General features: G+C 31.8%; 1 protein-coding gene across 1 annotated transcript in view; it reads right to left on the bottom strand.

Moving 5' to 3' along the window:
• LOC143255343 (dopamine D2-like receptor) overlaps window positions 1-18076 on the bottom strand; it is a 135472-nt gene extending 117396 nt beyond the window's left edge. The window contains exon 1 of the mRNA XM_076510838.1: window positions 17919-18076. The gene's annotated coding sequence lies outside the window, so the exon portion shown is untranslated. The remainder of the gene's footprint in view (window positions 1-17918) is intronic.
• Window positions 18077-20164: the final 2088 nt, after the last annotated feature.

Genomic DNA, 20164 nt, shown 5'->3' with positions numbered 1-20164 from the left:
TGTTTCCATCTATGAACTGTTCAAAATGAGGAATACTGCTTAAATCTTCATGAGTAAAAATTGAAGAAAAATCAGAATTTAATAATCCAGCCATCTAATAATAACCAGAGATAAGGCTTCTTTTATCGTGCCTCAATGGTTCTATCCTCTTTTCCTAACGTTTTGTTTACTCTTAATATATTTACAGAAACCATTACTGTTATTTGATTGTCAAGAAATAAATGCCGGAATTCTCATGAGAGCATTTAGAAACTGAATATTGAGTAGCCTATCATTGGTTGGTTGGTTTAATACAACGTTTGTCGCTTACAAGGTATCTTATTTGTCTGCTGTTTCAACTCTACTCAGAGTAAGTTTCGAAACCCCCAGACAGTATTGACAAGAAGGATTATCGTCTGATTTTATTTTACGACTTCAAACTTAGACGAAAAGCTATCGAAACTGCATGGAACATCAATCAGGCATTCGACCATGGATCTGTTACTGAACGTACAAATCAGCGTTGGTTTCAAAGGTTTTGACATGGAAATGGAAGCCTTGAAGACCACGAAGGTCGTGAAAGGAAGCCATCCTTATATTAAGGAAAATATTAATGGAAGCAGTTGAGACAGACTTTCGCACAACAGTATGTGAGCTGGCAGAACTAGGCACAAGCAAATCAAGCGATTTGAGTGCGATTGGTAAGACAAAAAAGTTGGCTAAGTGAGTTACGTATGAGCGTACGGAAGATAAACAAAATTGGTGTTATGAAAACTTGTCAAAGATGATGCTCCAAAAACTGAACGAATTGGGAATCGAGGTTCTGCCTCATCCACCTTATTCCACAAACCTTTCATATACAGATTTTTTTAAAAATCATTTTGACAACTTTTTGAACAATAAACGCTTTTAAAACCAGGCAACTGCAGAAGAAGCTTTCAGGGAGTTAAATAACCATAGAAACTCTCATTTCTACAGCAGGGGCATAAACAGCATCGTTACACGTTGGCAAAGGTGTGTTGAATCAAGTGATGCTTAATTTGATTAAGCATCTTTTACAACACTGGTTTATACTTTTCCAAACTTTGCAGTTCAAAAACAACATTTGTTTCACGACAACCTAATATTTTTATACGTTTTATTTAACGTTCTCATTTTCAGGTTAGCTAACTTTCTTGATATTCTATAATCTTCTAAATCTCCCAACAAACCAAACATTTTAAATTTATTAAATTTTTGAGGAGTTTCTTAAGTGTTTTTCCTTATATCGTTTGTGAGTCAACCTGGTATTTTTACTTGTAGTCACCCTTTTCTTCTGTAAACAACAGAGAAATAACAGTATCTTAAAAAATTACTATACATTTTTTATTTGTGTGGAATTTCGTATAAAGATACACTAGGGCTACCTACGTTAGCCTTTCCTAATTAGCAATAAAAAACTAGAGGGAGGGCAGCTAGTCATTACCATCTATCGCTAACTCCTGGGATACTTTTTAACAAAGAATAGTGGCACTGACATTATAATGTCCCTAGGCTAAAAGTAAGAGAATATTTGGAAAGACGTGGATTCAAACCCATGACAAGCAAATTACGAGTTGAAAACCATAACATATCGTTCATGCTGGGCCTTTCACAACATCTCCAAGATTTAGTTGTTTTGTTGTGCCAATGTTAAGTATAGAAAATTTTCTAATTTAATAAAATAATCGACAAAGTTTTCATATAAATTCCTTTATAATAATATGGGTTGTTGAATTACGCATTTATTTAAGATATTTTAGCAGTCTTTAACTTTTACGTGTCCTACATATGTACAGTTTCTATAAAATGTAGAATTTAATTTGAATGATCACGTCAGATATATAATTCTTTTCAGATTTAGTGATCAATTAAGGTTTTTTAAATTTGATATTCTATCAATTTATGTATATAATGTTTTATCTAACTTACTTTTCGAAAGACTGTTGCACTAACTTATAAATATATAATAGTCATGAATTCACAAATCTGTATTTTACAACATTATGATTGAATTCTTCATATTTCCTTTTTCGTAATTCTTTGGTCTTTTTTATTTAAGTATTTTAATTTTAACTATAGGATAGGCCCGTTGTGACCAGGTGGTTAAGGCGTTTGACTCGTAATCTTAGGGTCGTGGGTTCCAATCATCGTCACACCAAACATGCTTGCCCTTTTAACTGTAAAGGCGTTATAAAATTACAATCAATCCCACTATTCGTTGGTAAAAGGGTAGCCTAAACGTTGGCGGTTAGTGGTGATGACTAGCTGCCTTTCCTCTAGTCTTGCACTACTAAATTAGAGACGGCTAGCACAGGTTGCCTTTGTGTAGCTTTGCGCGAAATTCAAAACAAACCAAACCTTAAACAGTAAAGTTTTTGTACATGATAACTGTTTGTTCCACTGACAAGCACACATTAGTTTTATTGAGAATGAAACGAGAGACGTCTAGCGTTCACAAAAGAAATTCTGTTTTTATCGTTTTAAAAAAAAAAAACATATTGCAAATATAAACAAAATACCAATATTAATATTATTCCAATTAAAAATATGTAATATTAGGTACCCTGTCACAGCTATCTTGACTTATTTATAGTATGTCAATAAACTTAATTTTAAATGTTGTTAGAGTGGGAATTATGCAAGCAAGTTATTAATCAAGTTACACGTATATCAGTTTTCAAGGCATTTTCTTACTCTCTCTAGTATATTCCTTACACCTAAATTTCCAGTTGCTGGAAGGTTGTGAAGATGACAGAGTGGCTTGGAATAAATAGAATACAGAAATACTGTCTGTATCGATTGCTTTTGTTCACCGATACTTTTCCATTGCTGACATAGCAATTCCTCTTGTATCCAAAATCCTTCTACTTATTTCTGTACATCATTGTAATTTTGCTGTGTGAAATAGCTCTTTGCACTTTTTTGATCCACTAAATAGTTGGTTTCAATCTCACATCGTTTGATTAAGGACCTATCATTTGAGCATTGAATCACACTAGTTCTTTATATAGCTTGTGGATAGCCTAGCTTCGACTATATCGTACTTTAGGTTGATTGTCTATACAATCTCGTGCTTCCACTCTCTTCACGTTGTTTTCATTCTTTTTTATATACGATCTTGAAGGCAATGCATCAGTATTTCTATGATTCTGCCTCGAGTGATGCACAAAACCAAAGATGTCCTCCTGAAATTTCTGAAACCATATTACTATTTGATTTTCTAGACTGCAAAATATTAAGCAACTACTTTAATGCTTAGAGTGCAAGCTTTAGTCATACATATAATTACGAAAATGACATATGGTTTGAACAACACTTAGTAGTCCTTTCCTAGTTATACAATAATTCATTTCTTCGACATTTAATGCTTTGCTGTATTAGGCAGTCACTTGTTATTTTATATGTTATATTTTCAAAATTACCTGCAGTTATATCTGAAATGGGTGGATCTTCAAGAGTTGGATGTGCTAATAAAGGAGTAGTGGTTATATTTTTTCAATGTGTTGAATATCTGTTTCAAATTAGCAGTCCAGAAAAACTAACTTGTTTTTTAAAAAAAATCTGTGTAGGTGATGAACTATGTCATAATAATTTTTCAGAGCATTGGTAGTGAATATTCAATCCCAGAAATATTCTTATACCATACGTGTCTCTCCAGCGTTAGCCGATTCTGAACAGATTCAATTTTACATAGGCCTGTAGACATTCCCTCTTTCTACCGATTGTATAACAGGAAACTCACCTGTTGATGAAACAATTTACACTTATTGTGATTCAGTTAAAGTTCGCTTTCCAATCTGAAACGTTTCTTAGCCACTCGTAAGCTTCATTGAATGATCTTTCTATGTGCGATAGTTCTGGTATACTTAAACAAAAACACACTTTATTGTCTCCCACTGGGAGAGCAGTATCTCTACTGATTTTTAATGCTAAAATTAAGGGTTCGGTTCCCCTCTGTAGGCACATCAGATAGCGTGATGTAACTTTGCTAAAAAAAATATACACACACTCAATTAGTCATGGAAATGTAGAAGATCCATTAAATAATCTAAATAGTAACACAACAAATTATCACAACCTATTTCTGCATTTTGATATCTATTAAACATACAAAGTAAAGTAAATTCCTTTGCAGTGGAAGGCATCTTTCTTTGTAACTTCATTCACTTTCCAGTCATCCATGCATAACCTACACAAGTACAATAGGTGATGTCCATGTACTAGTACTAATTTTTATTTCTCTTTGTTTCTTCATAGTTTTTATCTCTTTTAAAGTATTAGCTTGTTTTCCAAGTTGGATTTGTCTGTTTAACTATCGTAGTGGGGCTGCATCTCTAGTATTAACCTTAAGTCAAAAGGCTCACTAATGAAGGTATCTTGATATTCCGTGAAAATATTATGTAATTTATTGCATTCATCAGTTATAGCCTCCAAATTTCTGGTAGAAATTGGCTAACTTTCTACAACATGACTCAAAGTGACAAATCTGATTTTATTAGATGTGGAAGCACAACCTCTATAACTCTAATTTTCAGATTCACCAGAGTTATCCCAGTCTAATTTTTATAATATTTAATATTCTTTGTTTACAAAGTCTTGAATTAGAAAATCAGGCCCGTTTGCCACATCCTCTCTTTCACAAACTGTTGGGCCCTGCATGGCCAAGCGTGTTAAGGCATTCGACTCGTAATCCAAGGGTCGCGGGTTCGAATCCCGGTCGCACCAAAATGCTCGCCCTTTCGGCCGTGGGGACGTTATAATGTGACGGTCAATCCAACTATTCGTTAGTAAAAGAGTAGCCCAAGAGTTAGCGGTGGGTGGTAATGACTAGCTGCCTTCCCTCTAGTCTTACACTGCTAAATTAGGGACGGCTAGAGCAGATAGCCCTCGAGTAGTTTTGCGCGAAATTCAAAAACAAACAAAACAAACAAACACAAATTGTCAGCACTTCTCCCTGACCATTTATGTTATGACATTTATAACCAACAGAAAGACAGACTTTAGTCTATCGAAATGGCGTATATTTCTATGCTGTTTTCAGTACAAAGTAATGTCGATTTCGTTGTTACCTCGCAGTACTTAAGAAAGTTATTTTAAACCCTCTTGTCTTAGTTAAAAAGTAAGTTAAATTATAATAGTTATAGGATATTGTTTGCTTTATAGATTTTCTTAATTTGTTGCATTATTTAAAAATATAAAAAAGAAACATTTAGTGTATTGGTATCATCATTATATAAAGGCTAAAATTTCATTGGCAACTGACAGTCAAAAACCAGAGATCAAATACAACTATTACATTTCTTGTATTTTGTGTATTTTTTTTATTAACATTAAATTAAATAAAACATAAAATATCAGATACTTATTTGATTAGATAAGGTTAGATTAAGTAAGATAATGAAAATTAATAATAATAATCAAAAAATCATTTATGTGGTTTGTTGGTGAGTAGCATGTACATTATGTAATTCAGTGTGGTAAAGTGAGCTTTCTTCGAATGGTTTACAACTTGTATGGTATGAATATTAGTTTGACAAGTTCAAACGGTAATAAAAATAAAAGTAAGTAAAAACATATGTGACTGTTATGAGACATAAAGTATTCAGGATGAGAATTGTTTCTCGTTACAATAACCAAAAATTATAGAATTAAAGAAAAAAGTAATTTATATTTATTTTACATTTTTATGGTTGTTATAAGTAGTATGATCGACCAAGTCGGTATAGAGAAAATTAGAGATAAAATATATAGTTTTACTGGGAAAAATGATATCTATTTAAGTGATTTTAGTGGTTACATCAATGAAAGTTGAAATTTTTTAGATGCAGAAAAATGTTTTTAATTTTAACATGAAAACCATTTTGCACTTGGAACAATCAACACTATAATTGCATACATTCACAAAGAAATATTCAATAAGAATACTTAATTCAAACCTGAGTTTTGTATACGATAGACTTAGAATGTTTACTTTAATAACATTTGTTACAGGCTACGTATACTTATACACCTACCTTGACAAGAACTTTCCAACGGAAACTCACAAACTTACATATAAAAGTTACTTGCAGGATTTTCCTCGCTAATCTATAATGTCGTACAGTTAGTCACAGACGGACTATCTCTTACCGTCTAACTCACCAACTGACATTGAACTGATACACTCATTGGTTACTCACTAAGTGATTACTTAACTCGTTTTAATATCATTACTCATTTCCTTTTTACCACACGAAGTTTCCAGATTATTATTAGCACCATTTAGCAAAGAAACCCCTAAATTAAAATACTAAAAATATAGCTTGCAACATGCGCATTTTGAAACCTTTACGTTATAATATACTCACAATGATTCTTTTATTAAAAACTATCTAATGGAAAGGCTATTATATTTACACACCAAAAACAAGTGTTTGGGCGTCTTACAACAGTTGAATTTGAATCTAGAAAGAGTTGACTGATAAGTGTATTTTCTTGTAGTACTTAGAATGTTTATTATTCTATTATCTTTCGGTATTAGTAATATGCAGTCACACTGAATGAGTTTATGCAATTTTGCATTTTTGTCTAAATTTCTATCTAGCACAACTATTGACAGTTTATATGAATTGTTTCTTTGCTTTCATTATAAATCGAAGCGGAATATTTAAAGGAAGAGATATCTAGTTATTTGCCCACTTTTTACAGCGCTTTCTTTGCAGATTTGTACTGCTAAAAACCGAGTTTGATTCTCGTGGTGGACAAAGCACAGGTAGACTTTTGTGTAGCTCTATGCGTAATAACAAAGAAAAAATACTATATATTCAAAAACAGCTGTAATGAGTAGAGAAGGCACTAATAGAGGAGCGAACAACGTTTCGACCTTCTTCGGTCATAGTCAAGTTCACAAAGAAAGAAAGGGTTACTGACCGGTAGGTGACCACATGTTTAAAAGCGGTTGTATAATTGAGTGTAGGAGTGTAGAGGGCGTGCTTAGATGTTGGATATATTTATTAATATAGGTACTGGTTTATTTTGGGCTTGAGTTGTTGTATATTATACAATATCTAAGCACGCCCTCTACATTCCTACACTCTATTAGTGCCTTCTCTACCCATTGCCTCAAGTAGCTCAGCGGTATGTCTGTGGACTTACAACGCTAAAAAGCGGGTTTCGATACCCGTGGTGGGCAGAGCACAGATAGCCCTTGTGTAGCTTTGTGATCAACTCAAAACAACAACAACATCTCTATCCATTACAGCCGTTTTTAAATATATAATTTTCTCTACAAGTGGGTTTTCTCGTCATCGCGGAAGAAATACTAGTTATTTAGTGATTATAAATGCACACGTTATATCTTGGATATAACCATTTCAGAGATTTGCCAGAATATATTGCGATTGATAAAATTAGAAGGATAAAACTATGCAAGCTTGTAGGTTTTTCAAAATTTCTTCTAACAGTAGAGTTATCTGAAATATTATTTTCATATAGTATAAGGTATTGAAAAAACGCACAAGCTTTCCAGATATAAGAAATATTTATTAATTCTTCAGTGTACACCTTTCATTCTAATACTTGAAAGCTCATTATTCATATATGAAATAAAATCTCATCATAACCTTAAAGCACATTTTCAGAGTATCCATTTACGGCTTTGTATTATAAGATGTTTAATTTTAGGTGAAAAAGTAATTCTTTCTTTTGCTAGACCTTTTTATTTTTTGAGAATAAAGAATAAAAGAGATAATAAAAGTTATGGTTGATATATTTTATATGTCACTACCTTACTATGGAGTAAAGTTTTAAAATCTCGGTAGTAGGAAGTTGTTAACTAATGACCAGACTCCTCTCTCTGGGCAAAACATAGTCCTTTCACGTTGTTTCTGCTTCAAGGTGATAACTAATATTCTTTCTTTATCAACAACAACTTAAGTCCTTCCATTGTATTTCATAAGGTATAAAAAAGAATCTATATAGCGAATGAAGCTTCAAGGATAAAGTTAACAGTAACTTTTATATCTAAGACTGTTGAAGTAAAGCTTGCTTTGGAGCTAGCTAAACGGAACAAAAAACAATATCAACGCTCTAATGTAAATGGAACAATGCATTAAATAAAAATTTTCGAAATGAGTTGTTTTGCTTAGCCATTGTCCAAAATAATCCTCAAGAATACATAAAAGCAGCAGAAATTGTAGAAAACGTTATCAGTCATCTATTTTTAAGAATGTTTCTAGATACACAGTAATATGATATTTAGAGAACATGAAAATTAACCGCTACATTAGTTAATCATAAAATGCTCTGAACCTGTTTAATAGACCAAATATTATCAGTTACTTTTTTTGTACCTCTAAGTTGAAAATATTTAGAATATTTTTGTTTCGTATCAAAAGCTAGAAATAACAGTGTTAGATAAATAAGTAAAACAAAATATAAATTAATTTTTTATTTTACATCTAGATAACTATCATCTTTGAACCTGGAATAAAAGCATAATAATCGGTCTTAAAACCTCCTTCAATGAAAATTATAAATGTGAAAAACAATGAACAGGAATGAAATTATAACAATACACAAATTTAAGGCACGTGAATATAAATACTTTAAACGTTTTTTGAAAGTAAATAAAGAAACTTTAAAACTTTCCTTGTTATTTGAAATTTCATACTCCAGTTGCAGGAAAATATTAATCTTTTTCATAATTTTATAATATGAAAAACGAAATTAGTAAGTTGGTTGCATATTATGGTTTTATGTTTGATCCTAGCAGAAACTTAAAAGCAAAATAGTCATACACTTTATATAACTATTATAAAATTAACAATAAACATAAGACATGACTTATTTTTGAATTACGGGCAAAGAAAAGCTCTTTCCTTTTTAGAAAAATGAATAAAATTATTAGTCTCAATATTTTGTACATTTAACAAACTGCGTTCTTTGAGTGTCAATTATTTGTTTCTGACAAGGTGCAGTTAGCAATATGAGAGTAATACAAAGCCCAAAAATTATATCTAAGTTCGTAAAAATCTATAATAAACAAAAATTTCGAACAAAAAAAGATTTCCAAATACAAGCCACTACTTATAACGTCTCATTTACAGATATATTAGGACATAAACTTAATAGTTTATTTTTCTCCCACTCTAACATGATACGCTAATTTCTCTTATTATTTCGAAGTTGTTTATTAAGAATGATTGAAGTACGTGGCCAAGAGAAGACATTAGACAGTTTAGTACTGATTAAATTATGGATTTTTGAATGTTGTTGTTTTGTTTTATCACTTTTATCTTTAGCAGTTATAGAGTTAAATGAAAAAGTAACTAGAATTAGCAAGACTCAGAACTCAGATAGTAGGTATAAGCTTTTAATTTAGATTTTAGTAGAATAACGTTAGATCAAGCTTAGTACATGTGACAGTTCTTTAGGCTTAGTTATAATTCAATTAACAGTGAGATTGTAAGACAAATAGAATATTATGTTTTGCTTAACAAGTACAGCCTAAAAGCTAGGTAATTGTTAGATTTAACAGTGTTAACAACAAGTTACTGTAATTAATCATAGTATTCTGTGTTTATTTTCATTTTACAAACAATACAAAGGTTAAGACTAATTCGGGGGTTAAGCGTTTTCAGTTTTTTTAGAAGCGATATATGCAACGTATAAGTATTTAATTGTAAATTCTGGACTGATTTGCATTTTTAAGGAAGTTAATAGTAAGGATGTTAAATGTATATGTAGAGTTTGCAGACTGAAGTAAAAGTTGGATGAGCTCAAGAGGAGCTTAAGCTTTTATACACATAAGTGGCATTAGCTAAGATTAACATTGACATTCAGGAAATTAGAAGGGATAGCACTAGAGTTAAGAGTAACAAATTTAATTGTAAAGACACTATTCTATTGAGCAGCAGATTTCAGTCTATGGTTTATGCAGATGAGGAACTATTAGAGAGAAGAAAAACAAAATGAAAGACAAGGATATGGATTTTGAGCTTAAATATCTTATAATTACAGGTAAGTTCTTGACACAACATGTAGATAGAATAGCATTTGGGATAAATAAGGAAAAAGGAGTTAGATTATGCTACCCTGGGACACAGCTAGAATACATAGCTGACAAAGCAACAGTTACAATGAAGGTGATTGACAATGATGCACATACAGCTAAGAATATAGGGAAGAGTAAATCAGAATAGTTAATTAATCAGTCCAAGGAATTCATAAAAGTATTTAAAGATAAAGACCATAGATTAATTGTGTCAGTTATACTGCCAGAAATTAATTGTGGAGATGAAATTTGAGTAGATCACTAGGTCTAAATGCCAGATTGAAATTAATATACACAGGTTAGCAAGTTATCTGGTTAGACCAAGATAATTAGTTCAATAGGAGAAGGGAATTTTTTTAATGAATTGCTTACACTTAAGTAGTAAATTGTCTTGCATGTTTGCAAGGGCTATTATCTCAGCTTTAAGGAAAGTTTTAAATTAGGACCAGATAGTAGTGAGGGCAAATATAAACTAAATGAAACAAAATTGAGATGTAGAGGAAAGTTTAGCATAGGAAACCAGTATAAAAGTAGTTATAATTGTCACGATTGTAATGCTAGAAGTATAAAAATTAAAATATGTTACTTTAAGGCACTGTTTGAAATAGATGTTGATATAATGGTAATAACTGAAACAGGATTAAATGTAGATGATTTTGAAATACATGATTAAAAGTTATTTAATAGGGACGGAGTAGTAAACAGAGAGAAAGAATGGCTCTATATGTAAAGCGTGAGTTACATCCTGTTGAAGATGAGAATATTAAGTATAACAGCAAGAAGACTGAATCCATATAGGATGCTGTTAGCGGATGTTAAGGAGAAAAGCTCTTAGTAAGAATCTATTATAGACCACCAGATGACACTGATGAAATTAGTGAGAAACTTTATAGTCGGATTGAGGTATCAACTGATAATTAAGTTATAATAATGGATGATTTCAGTTTCAAACATACTGATTAGGAAATGCTAGAGTCAAACTATAAGGGAGAAAGGTTTCTGGAAAGTATCTAAACTGGATGTTTTTTCACCAATTGGTCAGAGAACCGACTAAAATGATACTGTTTCATATCTATTATTAATTACCAATATAGAAATGTTTAATAGGTTGGAAATTGGGGAACACTTAAGAATGTTTGTGTGTTTTTTCGTATAACAAAGCCACAAAGAGCTATCTGCTCAGCCCACCGAGGGGAATCGAACCGCTGATTTTAGTGTTGTAAATCCGTAGACATACCGCTGTACTAGCGGGGGGCGACACTTAAGAACAAGTGATTATTGCTGTATTACGCTTGATGGTTTGCTGCATATAGAAATCAGGAATAATCATATTTTGATTTCAAATTTCAAAAAAAAGCAAATTTTGAAGGGAGGCAACGAGAATTATTTGTTGGTGGCGCCGAGCAAATGCAGAAAATTTTTTAAACAAAATGTTATCAATATTCAAAAGAAACATATTTCTAACAGAAAGAAAAGGGTAACTGCAAGTAATAAACCAGATTGTTTCACAAAGAGTATAAGAGATCAGATTAAAGAAAGAGAATAAGTGATCAGATTAAAGAAAGAGAATAAGTGATCAGATTAAAGAAAAAAATCACAAATTAAAAAAAAATTGAATCGTAATGTAGAAGATTTAGAAGCTTATAGAAGATCAAGAAAGTTGGTCAACTAGGAAATTAGGACATCGAAAAGAATGTATAAAAAATGGCTGAAAACATAAAATTAAAATTAACATTTTTTAAAGTATATTAAATGTAAACTAGATGTTAGGATAGGGATAGGACTCTTCAATAATAACAAAGGAAGGATCGTTTAGGATTATTACGAAATGGCTAGGTTATTAAATTCTGTCTTTTCTTCAGTTTTTACTATTGAATACTTAAGTAGTATTCTTCATGTTAGACAACTGATAAAGGAAAACAAAGTTGACCAAGACAATTAAATAAATGATGACCTTTATAAACAAAATTTGAAAGTTTAAAGAACGATGAGACTCCTGGAACATATAATATTTCTTTGCGAGTTTTAAAGGAGGTCACGAACTGGAAATGTGAGTCACTTGCCACAGTTTTTGTAAGTTCTTGAATAGTGGATCAGTACCAACAGACTGGAAATTAGCTAATGTTTCTCCTTTCTTAAGGGAAGTAATATAAGTTTTCCCAGTAATTATAGTCCTACTAATCTTAAATCAATTGTAGGAAAGAGTTTTTTAGAGTTTATTTTGGAATTTCGTGCAAAGCTACACGAGGGCTATCTGTGCTAGCCGTCCCTAATTTAGCAGTGTAAGACAAGAGGGAAGGCAGCTAGTCATCATCGCCCACTCCCAACTCTTAGGCTACTCTTTTACCAACGAATAGTGCGATTACCGTCACTTTATAACGCCCCTACGGTTGAAAGGGAGAGCAAGTTTGATGTGACGGGGATTCGAACCAGAAATCCTGAGTTTACGAGTCGAACGCCTTAACCCACCATTCCGGGCCTCTGATGAAAGATACCTTTCAAAGTCCTTTATCAAAGATTAAAATTTTATCGGATAGTCAACATCGTTTCACTAAAGGAAAATGTTTCCTTAGAAATATTTTGATACATTTTCAAAATGTTGCTGCATATGTAGATGAAGATATAAGCGTTGATTTGGTGTATTTTTATTTTCAGAAGTCATTTCACAAAATGACAGTTAACAGGCTTGTAAAGAAATGTATCTCCAATAGGGTGAAGTATAAGTTAAATAGCTGGATAGAAGAGTCGCCGCTTGATGAAAGAAAACAGAGAGTTGTTATAAATTGAGTTCAATCAAACTAGTTTCATGATAAAAGTAGTGCACCTCAAGGCTCAGTTTTAGGACCATTACTCTTTTTGAATTACGTGAATGATAGATGTAGATAGATCAATAAATTACTTAAATTTGCTAATGACAAAAAGGTCTTGAGCGTTGCTGGCTATGAAAAGGATGCTGATGCTTTACAAAATAATGTAGATATTTAAAGAGTTGGAAAAATAAATGACACATAAGTTTTAATTACGATAAACGCAAAATGTTGCATCTGAGTTATCATAATTTTAATTATAAGCATAATTTGGATGGAAATAACCTAAAAAGTGTCATGAAAGAAAAGGATCTTGGTGTAATGGTTGATCAGTCTCTTAGGCCTTCCAAGTAGTGTGTTGTTGCTTGTTCCAGGACAAATAGGATTTTATGTTGTTTTTACAGAAATATTGAATACAAGTCTAAAGAGGGTATAATTTCATTGTATAGTTTAGCTAGCTATATTTGGAGTATTGTGTTTAATTATAGGATTTTTATCTTAGCAAAGACATTGGATTGTTGGAAAGGGTTCGGCGGAGGAATACTAAAAGAGTACCTGAAATAGAGGAGTTGTCATATGAAGAGAGGTTAAGATCCTTAAAACTGTTTCCTCTTGAAAAAAGAAGAGTTAGGGAAATGATCTGATTGAAATGTTTAAGATTGTAAAAGGAATTTTAATGTAATGCATCAACATTTGTTATACTTAACGGCGAAAATTATAGAACTAGGAGACACAAATACAGATTTAGCTAAGATATAAGCCGTCTTCGGTTAAGACAATTTTATTTTACAAATAGAGTTGTTGGCCTATGGAATGAGTTGCTTTTAAATGTTGTGAATGCAGTAATTTGAGGGAGTCTAAAACAAAACTTGACAGATACATGAAAGATAAGGACTGGCTTTAATTTTTTTATTCAATAATATTAGTTGGTTAAGAAGATGGGACATCCAAGATGAGCCAATAAGTTCATTGGTGTCCTTAAATATAATATTATGTTTTAAATCAGAGATTTGCATAAAAAGTGAGGAAAAATAAATTGCTCCCTTGCACAATATGTGATATATGTTGAAATTGCATGTTGTAGTTACAAAGAAGCTTATTGTGAATGAATTAATAACAAACAAAATGTAAATAGAAACTATAAAATACAGAGTTAAAAATGGATTCAAATTAAAATTTTGCCGAGTTTTTTCAGGATCACAGCAATATTAATTCAACAAACCTTCACAGCTTTCTCTTTTGTTTTTCAATCTTGTATTGTAGCCGCTTTATTTTTCTTTAATATCTTAACGTATAGAGTATCTTTTAAGACAAACGATAAATATCACAGTGAACAAATAGCATATTTCACTATAGAATAACGGAATTCTATACAAACTGGAAGAAGTGCAAATATCGTAAAATTAAAGTGTATTTATTGTATTTTATCAGTAACGAGCAGTTGTTTGACAAAAGGAAAAATTAACAGAAAAGAGGTCATTTTATAGTTAAACGCCATGAAATTGCACTGTTTCTGATAAGAACAAATGGTTTTTGAATTTTTGTGAGAACCTCAAGAGCTTTTGAATACCCGAGTTGCAGATACGTGAAGAACACAGGAAAGTTTATGAATCAAATATGTAAATAATATTGAACTATGATGAGCGGTAAGGAATTAAGGTTTGGCAGTCCGGAAATGTTATTTAAACCGTAGAGATATAACATAAATAAATGTTTCCCTTGAATTACTTTTGTATCAATATGGTTTGTTTGTTTGTTTTTTAATTTCGCACAAAGCTACTCGAGGACTATCTGTGCTAGCCGTCCCTAATTTAGCAGTGTAAGACTAGAGAGAAGGCAGCTAGTCATCACCACCCACCGCCAACTCTTGGGCTACTCTTTTACCAACGAATAGTGAGATTGTCACATTATAACGCCCCCACGGCTGAAAAGGTGAGCATGTTTGGTGCGACGGGAACGCGAACCCGCGACCCTCAGATTACGAGCCGCACGCCTTTACACGCTTGGCTATGCCGGGCCGATCAGTATGGAAAGAAAGTCTCAACGTCCCTTTGGTCAGTATAGAATACATACACGTTCTGGCCGCATGCATTCATGCGTAAAAGAACTTTTTTTGTCAAGTGATTTTATGAGCCTTGTAAATAAAAATAAAAGAAAGTACTCATGTTGTCCAGAATAACGAGTAAAAGGAAGGAGTTCTCTTTTACCAAAGATTTTTTTCTCTGACCAGCTGTACAAAGTCAAATAACTGTCAGTAATTATCAAGTGTCCTCCAAGCAACGCTGACAGACCGGATAAAAATATTAGTGGACACTTTATAAAATACAACAAACCTCAACCTATGTCCCAATTGACAGATTTCTTCAGTAACGACAACATTCAATTATCTCCACTTGTACCATGTGAAGAATGCTGTGTAAATGTTGTACATTCAACCAACTGAGAACCTCAACCTATGTCCTAATTGACAGATTTCTTCAGTACCGACAAATTTAGTTATCTCCACTTGTACCATGTGAAGAATGCTGTATAAATCGTCTAGAGACAACCAACTGGGAACCTCGAACTATGTCCTAATTGACAGATTTCTTCAGTAACGACAAAATTCAATTATCTCCACTTGTATCTTGTCAAGAATACTATGTAAATGTTATACAGACAACCAACTGGAAAATGTTTATTACAAAAGTAAACACTAAACAAAGCTTCAATGTAGCTTTAATGCAAACTATGGGTACTGAATGACTTAAAAAGTTCGATATTATATGATTCGTATTTCTTCTCTTTTTTCTATCTAAGAATACATGGTAAACTACATGACTGACTTGTATTGATTTAATAATGCAAGCTCCTAGATTTAGTGCAATAATGTTAGAAACTCTTTGCGACTTATAGTTCATTTATAAGGACAAATAACATTCAGCATGTACCTGGGTGTTGTTACTCTTCACGTTTAACCCAAAATTCCGATCTTTCGCCCTGATGGACAATAGCTCTTTCAGTACGATAATGCAACAATCCATCGGGTTCGTACTATTCGAAATTAGTTTGAGGTGAAAAATAATTAATTCAGTCATCTTTTGGGTACGTATAATCTTCATTTTTCAGTTGGTAGGTGTGCATTTGTCACCGTAATGTTTGTAGACAGCTACGAACCATTGAATACTGCACTTTTCAACGAAATAAGTGAATTTGAGCGAGATATTTTCTGGCATATTGTTAAGATTTTACTACGCTGAGTCCAAAAATAATTGTGTTGAAAGAGTGTTCAGTTCTAAAGAACTAATCAGTATATGTATGTATTCCTTCATAGTACGTTAATTATGAGAGTTTTGTATATACAAATAGATTTCGATTAAATGTGTTATGCCTTATTGGAAGCAAATCATTACATGAATAGTTTAAACTATTCCTTAAACAAAATCTGGCAGTTGTATTGATCATGGAAAGGATTTATAGTAGAAACCATCTTCTCTTTCCATTTACTTTTATGCGCAATTTTTCTTTTAAAATAATAATAAATATTTCACTTTAAATCCAAGGTTATTTTGGAAGCTGATTTAAGTAAAGTGGAAAACTTCCATACGAAGTCAACATATCAAGTTCTATAGGCAATGTATATTAGAGTATGAAAAGCACGTATTGATGGATTTTGAACTCAATAATGATTATGAATGATCATATAATTTCACTTTTTTCAATATGTAAAATTGAATAAAGGCAAACACGCTTAGAACCGTTGTTCCACCTTTATTACTTACTCTCTGAGAACATATCAGACTAGCGCTACCTTTTGACAGGAAAGTTCACTATGGAATAACATTTATTTATTCCGCTAAGAAAACATGCTAGTAAGCCAAAAAGTAAAGTGCACAGCTGTCACTATAGAAATTTGAATTTCATGGATGTTGAACACTCAGCAATAAGAAGTTTCAAATACACTGACAGTCAGTCACAGCTAACAAGTGATCCGAACCTGTTTTCGTCTTAGGCGCACAAGCTGCTGCTGACTAGTTTAGTTTTTAATGACTTTAATTTTGAGAAGTTAAAAACAAATTACTTCAAACACGTTTAACTTATTTGATCTCTTAACATTTTTTGTGTCTTTTACTTTGATTAAGTTAAAAAGAGAAGTTTGTTTGGAAGTGCTAAATTGGAACATCACAAACAATTAGAATCAATAATATAAACTCATTAATACGACTTTAGTCAGTGTCTGCACTGGTAAAATTAGTTAATAGACAGTAGATGTAAAATAAAATCTGTTATTCAAGGCAAGCTTTTAACAATTAAATGTGGTTTATACTTCCTAAACATTTATCATTTAACGACTTTCGACCATTTAGTTCCATGATCATTCTCATGTTAAAGCTGTTTTATTCTATTAAATGTATGAGATTTCACATACAAATGACAAGGTATTAAATTATGAAGGGAAAAAATATGAAAATTCTAAAATAAAGAAAAAAAGAGGCGTTACAGAAAGTTCTAGTGTATGATGTTCTTGGAAATAAAACAAAATGAAACTAATGTGATGTTTTAGATTCATTGATGTAAGAGTTAAACAACACGCTTAAAGTGCTAATAGCATTAATTCAAACCTTGCTTATACTTATTCATTCAAGTTATATTTTCTCCTAAACTAAATGATCAGCAAACATGAAGTGATGTTAGGGAAACACGTAGGTCTAAGAAATCTTGAAAAAGATGAATAAAAACCCTATAAAGCATTTTGTTGGGTGACACCAATATCCATTATACTTATATATATATCTGTGTAACAATATATAAAAGCACGATTAGTGTCCAGAATCAATTCAGATTACACAGTATTCCGATATTAACCAAAAACAGCTTTTCCCGCTATATTTATTCATCAAATATCATTTCTGAGATTAAGTTTTAATCTCTGCAATTAAATAGGAAGAACCTTAGGCTTAAAATTTCGTCCTTAAACTAACATCGATATGGGAAACTTTCAAGTAACTTGCTGCTATGTCCTGTTATCAAGCACAGTTGCATAACTTCAAAATTACAAATTTTGCTACAAAATATCAACAGTAGTTTGTGAAACTTACTTTATATTCAGATGAAATTGATGATCCTTGAATACCACAACCAAATTAGAACGTTTATCGACCTAGTTAATCTTATAGATGTAATTTCAATGTGAGTTCCAGTCCTTCTGCACCTGCCGATGTGTTCAGTATCACTTGTAGCTGATCCTCAGATCGTGGCATTTTCTCCTCTTCTGCGCCAATTATACGTCGTCTGATAAAGTTGAAATCAATTGGTGGAACTATCGATCGTCTTGGCCTGACATCTAGTGGCGCTCGATTGAAAGAGAATGAATATTATGAAGCAAATTTAGTCCTAAATATATTTTCCTGAAATAAAGGTTTTCTAGGGTTTAATTGTAATGTTTGGATTTAACAACTTAATTAGAACTAAGTATATAAAACAGTGCAATAAGTTACACTTAGAGTTATTGTTAGTATCATTTTCTGATTAACGATGTAGGTTATCAGTATATGGTAAGTATAGGATGTTGTTTAACATTGCTTCAATTTTATAGAATCTCAAAGAATAAACGAACTTTATATACTTATATTAATCGTGAATTTAGGTTCACCTTATATATGCTAGCTTGATTTCGAGTAAGTTCACAGAATGTAGTGATCACAAGGTAGCCCAAGATTCATATTGAGCGTGATAATGTGGATGGCAAGACGCAGTGATTAGAGGTAGGTTTCATTTGTTTTAAATTAATCACATATGACTTATTTTGTTGTGTGTGGCTGCTGTGACCTTCTGTGTTTTTCAAGTATGATCTTACCGTTTTAACAACGTATTGTTCACTTGAGTTTGCAATATTTCCTTTTATTTATCTTATATTGGATATTGAAAACGCGACGTTTGCTTCAAAAGCTTTATAATTTGTTATTTAGTTTGTTATGTGTGTTGACAGTAACAGTTTATTTGTATTTAAGTCAGAACTATTCATTGGACCGTTTGCGCTGCGCCCAGCATGATTATCGAAATACGATTGTTTTACATTATAAGTTCTTGAGCTTATAGCTTAACAACTGGGGAAAAGTGAATATTTAGGTTAATACAACTATTACTTCAAAAACAATTAATCTATTAATATTTTCTGTAATATAGAAACCATATTAACTGGCAAGGAAACTTGTTGTTATTTTCGTTTTTAGGTAACATATTCTCTAAAAAGACGTGACATAGAAATTTAACTACACTTGTACACATTACGGTAAAGGTCATAGCTCAGTTAAGCATCTGTGCTTCTCTTAGAATAATAGGTAGTTTATGTATTAAAATTAAAAATATATTTAAAGTCAAAAATGTGCTGGATATATAAAAAGAATAAGGTTTGCAACATTAATGTCTATAATGTGTGTAACTCATAAGCGTTGTAAAAAAAAAAAAAAAGAACAAGAAAATAGACCAAACCATATTTGCCATAAGTGAAAAATCCTTCGCTTAGAGTAAGTATACATATGTATAAGTTGTGAAATAAAACACACTAACTATTTCTATTCCTATCCTACTTTAAAGAAATGACAAAATTATCTGTTATACGTCTTCTATCTTTGAACTATTGTCTACTGAAGGTCTTGGAAACTGAACTTTTATAAAATTCATTCCTTTAATTAAACAAAACAACATATGTGACCTCTGGAGCAATTACTTAGTCCTCGCTAAAATTAAGTTCGCTACTTTTCCCAAAATTCATCAAATACAACAAGAAACTAGTAAATATAGAATAATAAAAATAATAAATATATATTTAGATATGTCCCTAAGGATACTCTATGTAACTGAACAATCAGTATTGAAAATATGATAATTACAAGAAAGTAGAAAACGATAAAGTATTAGTCCTGGGATTTACAATTTTTTTATTATTATTTTATTGGCTACCATAGTCAAACGTGACACAATAGGAGACAGTTAACACAAAGAATATATCCAGAGTTGTTTAACTACTATATTCTCCTAAAAATAAATTAAACTCTCAAACACGCAGCTGCCGGAACTTAGGAGAAAAGAGAAAGCAGCTAACTGAAAAGCTCAGGTTAAATAAACATGGCATTAAAAGAAAACAAGATTTTTCGAAGCTAGAGTAACACAAATACACATTCAAATACTGTTATAATATTAATTTTTACTTTAAAAAATCATTTAGTATATATACATTTCATGAAAGTTACTGCAGCTCAGCTTTTCATTTCTTCTCAATATTTTAAATTAATCGTCTAACTATGTTTGCTATGAAACGTTTCTTCCACCTCACATCCGGTTA

This window comes from Tachypleus tridentatus, chromosome 7 (assembly GCF_004210375.1).
Source record: "Tachypleus tridentatus isolate NWPU-2018 chromosome 7, ASM421037v1, whole genome shotgun sequence".
Taxonomy (NCBI): Eukaryota; Metazoa; Arthropoda; class Merostomata; order Xiphosura; family Limulidae; genus Tachypleus; species Tachypleus tridentatus.
This window is presented reverse-complemented; position numbering and strand designations above follow the sequence as displayed.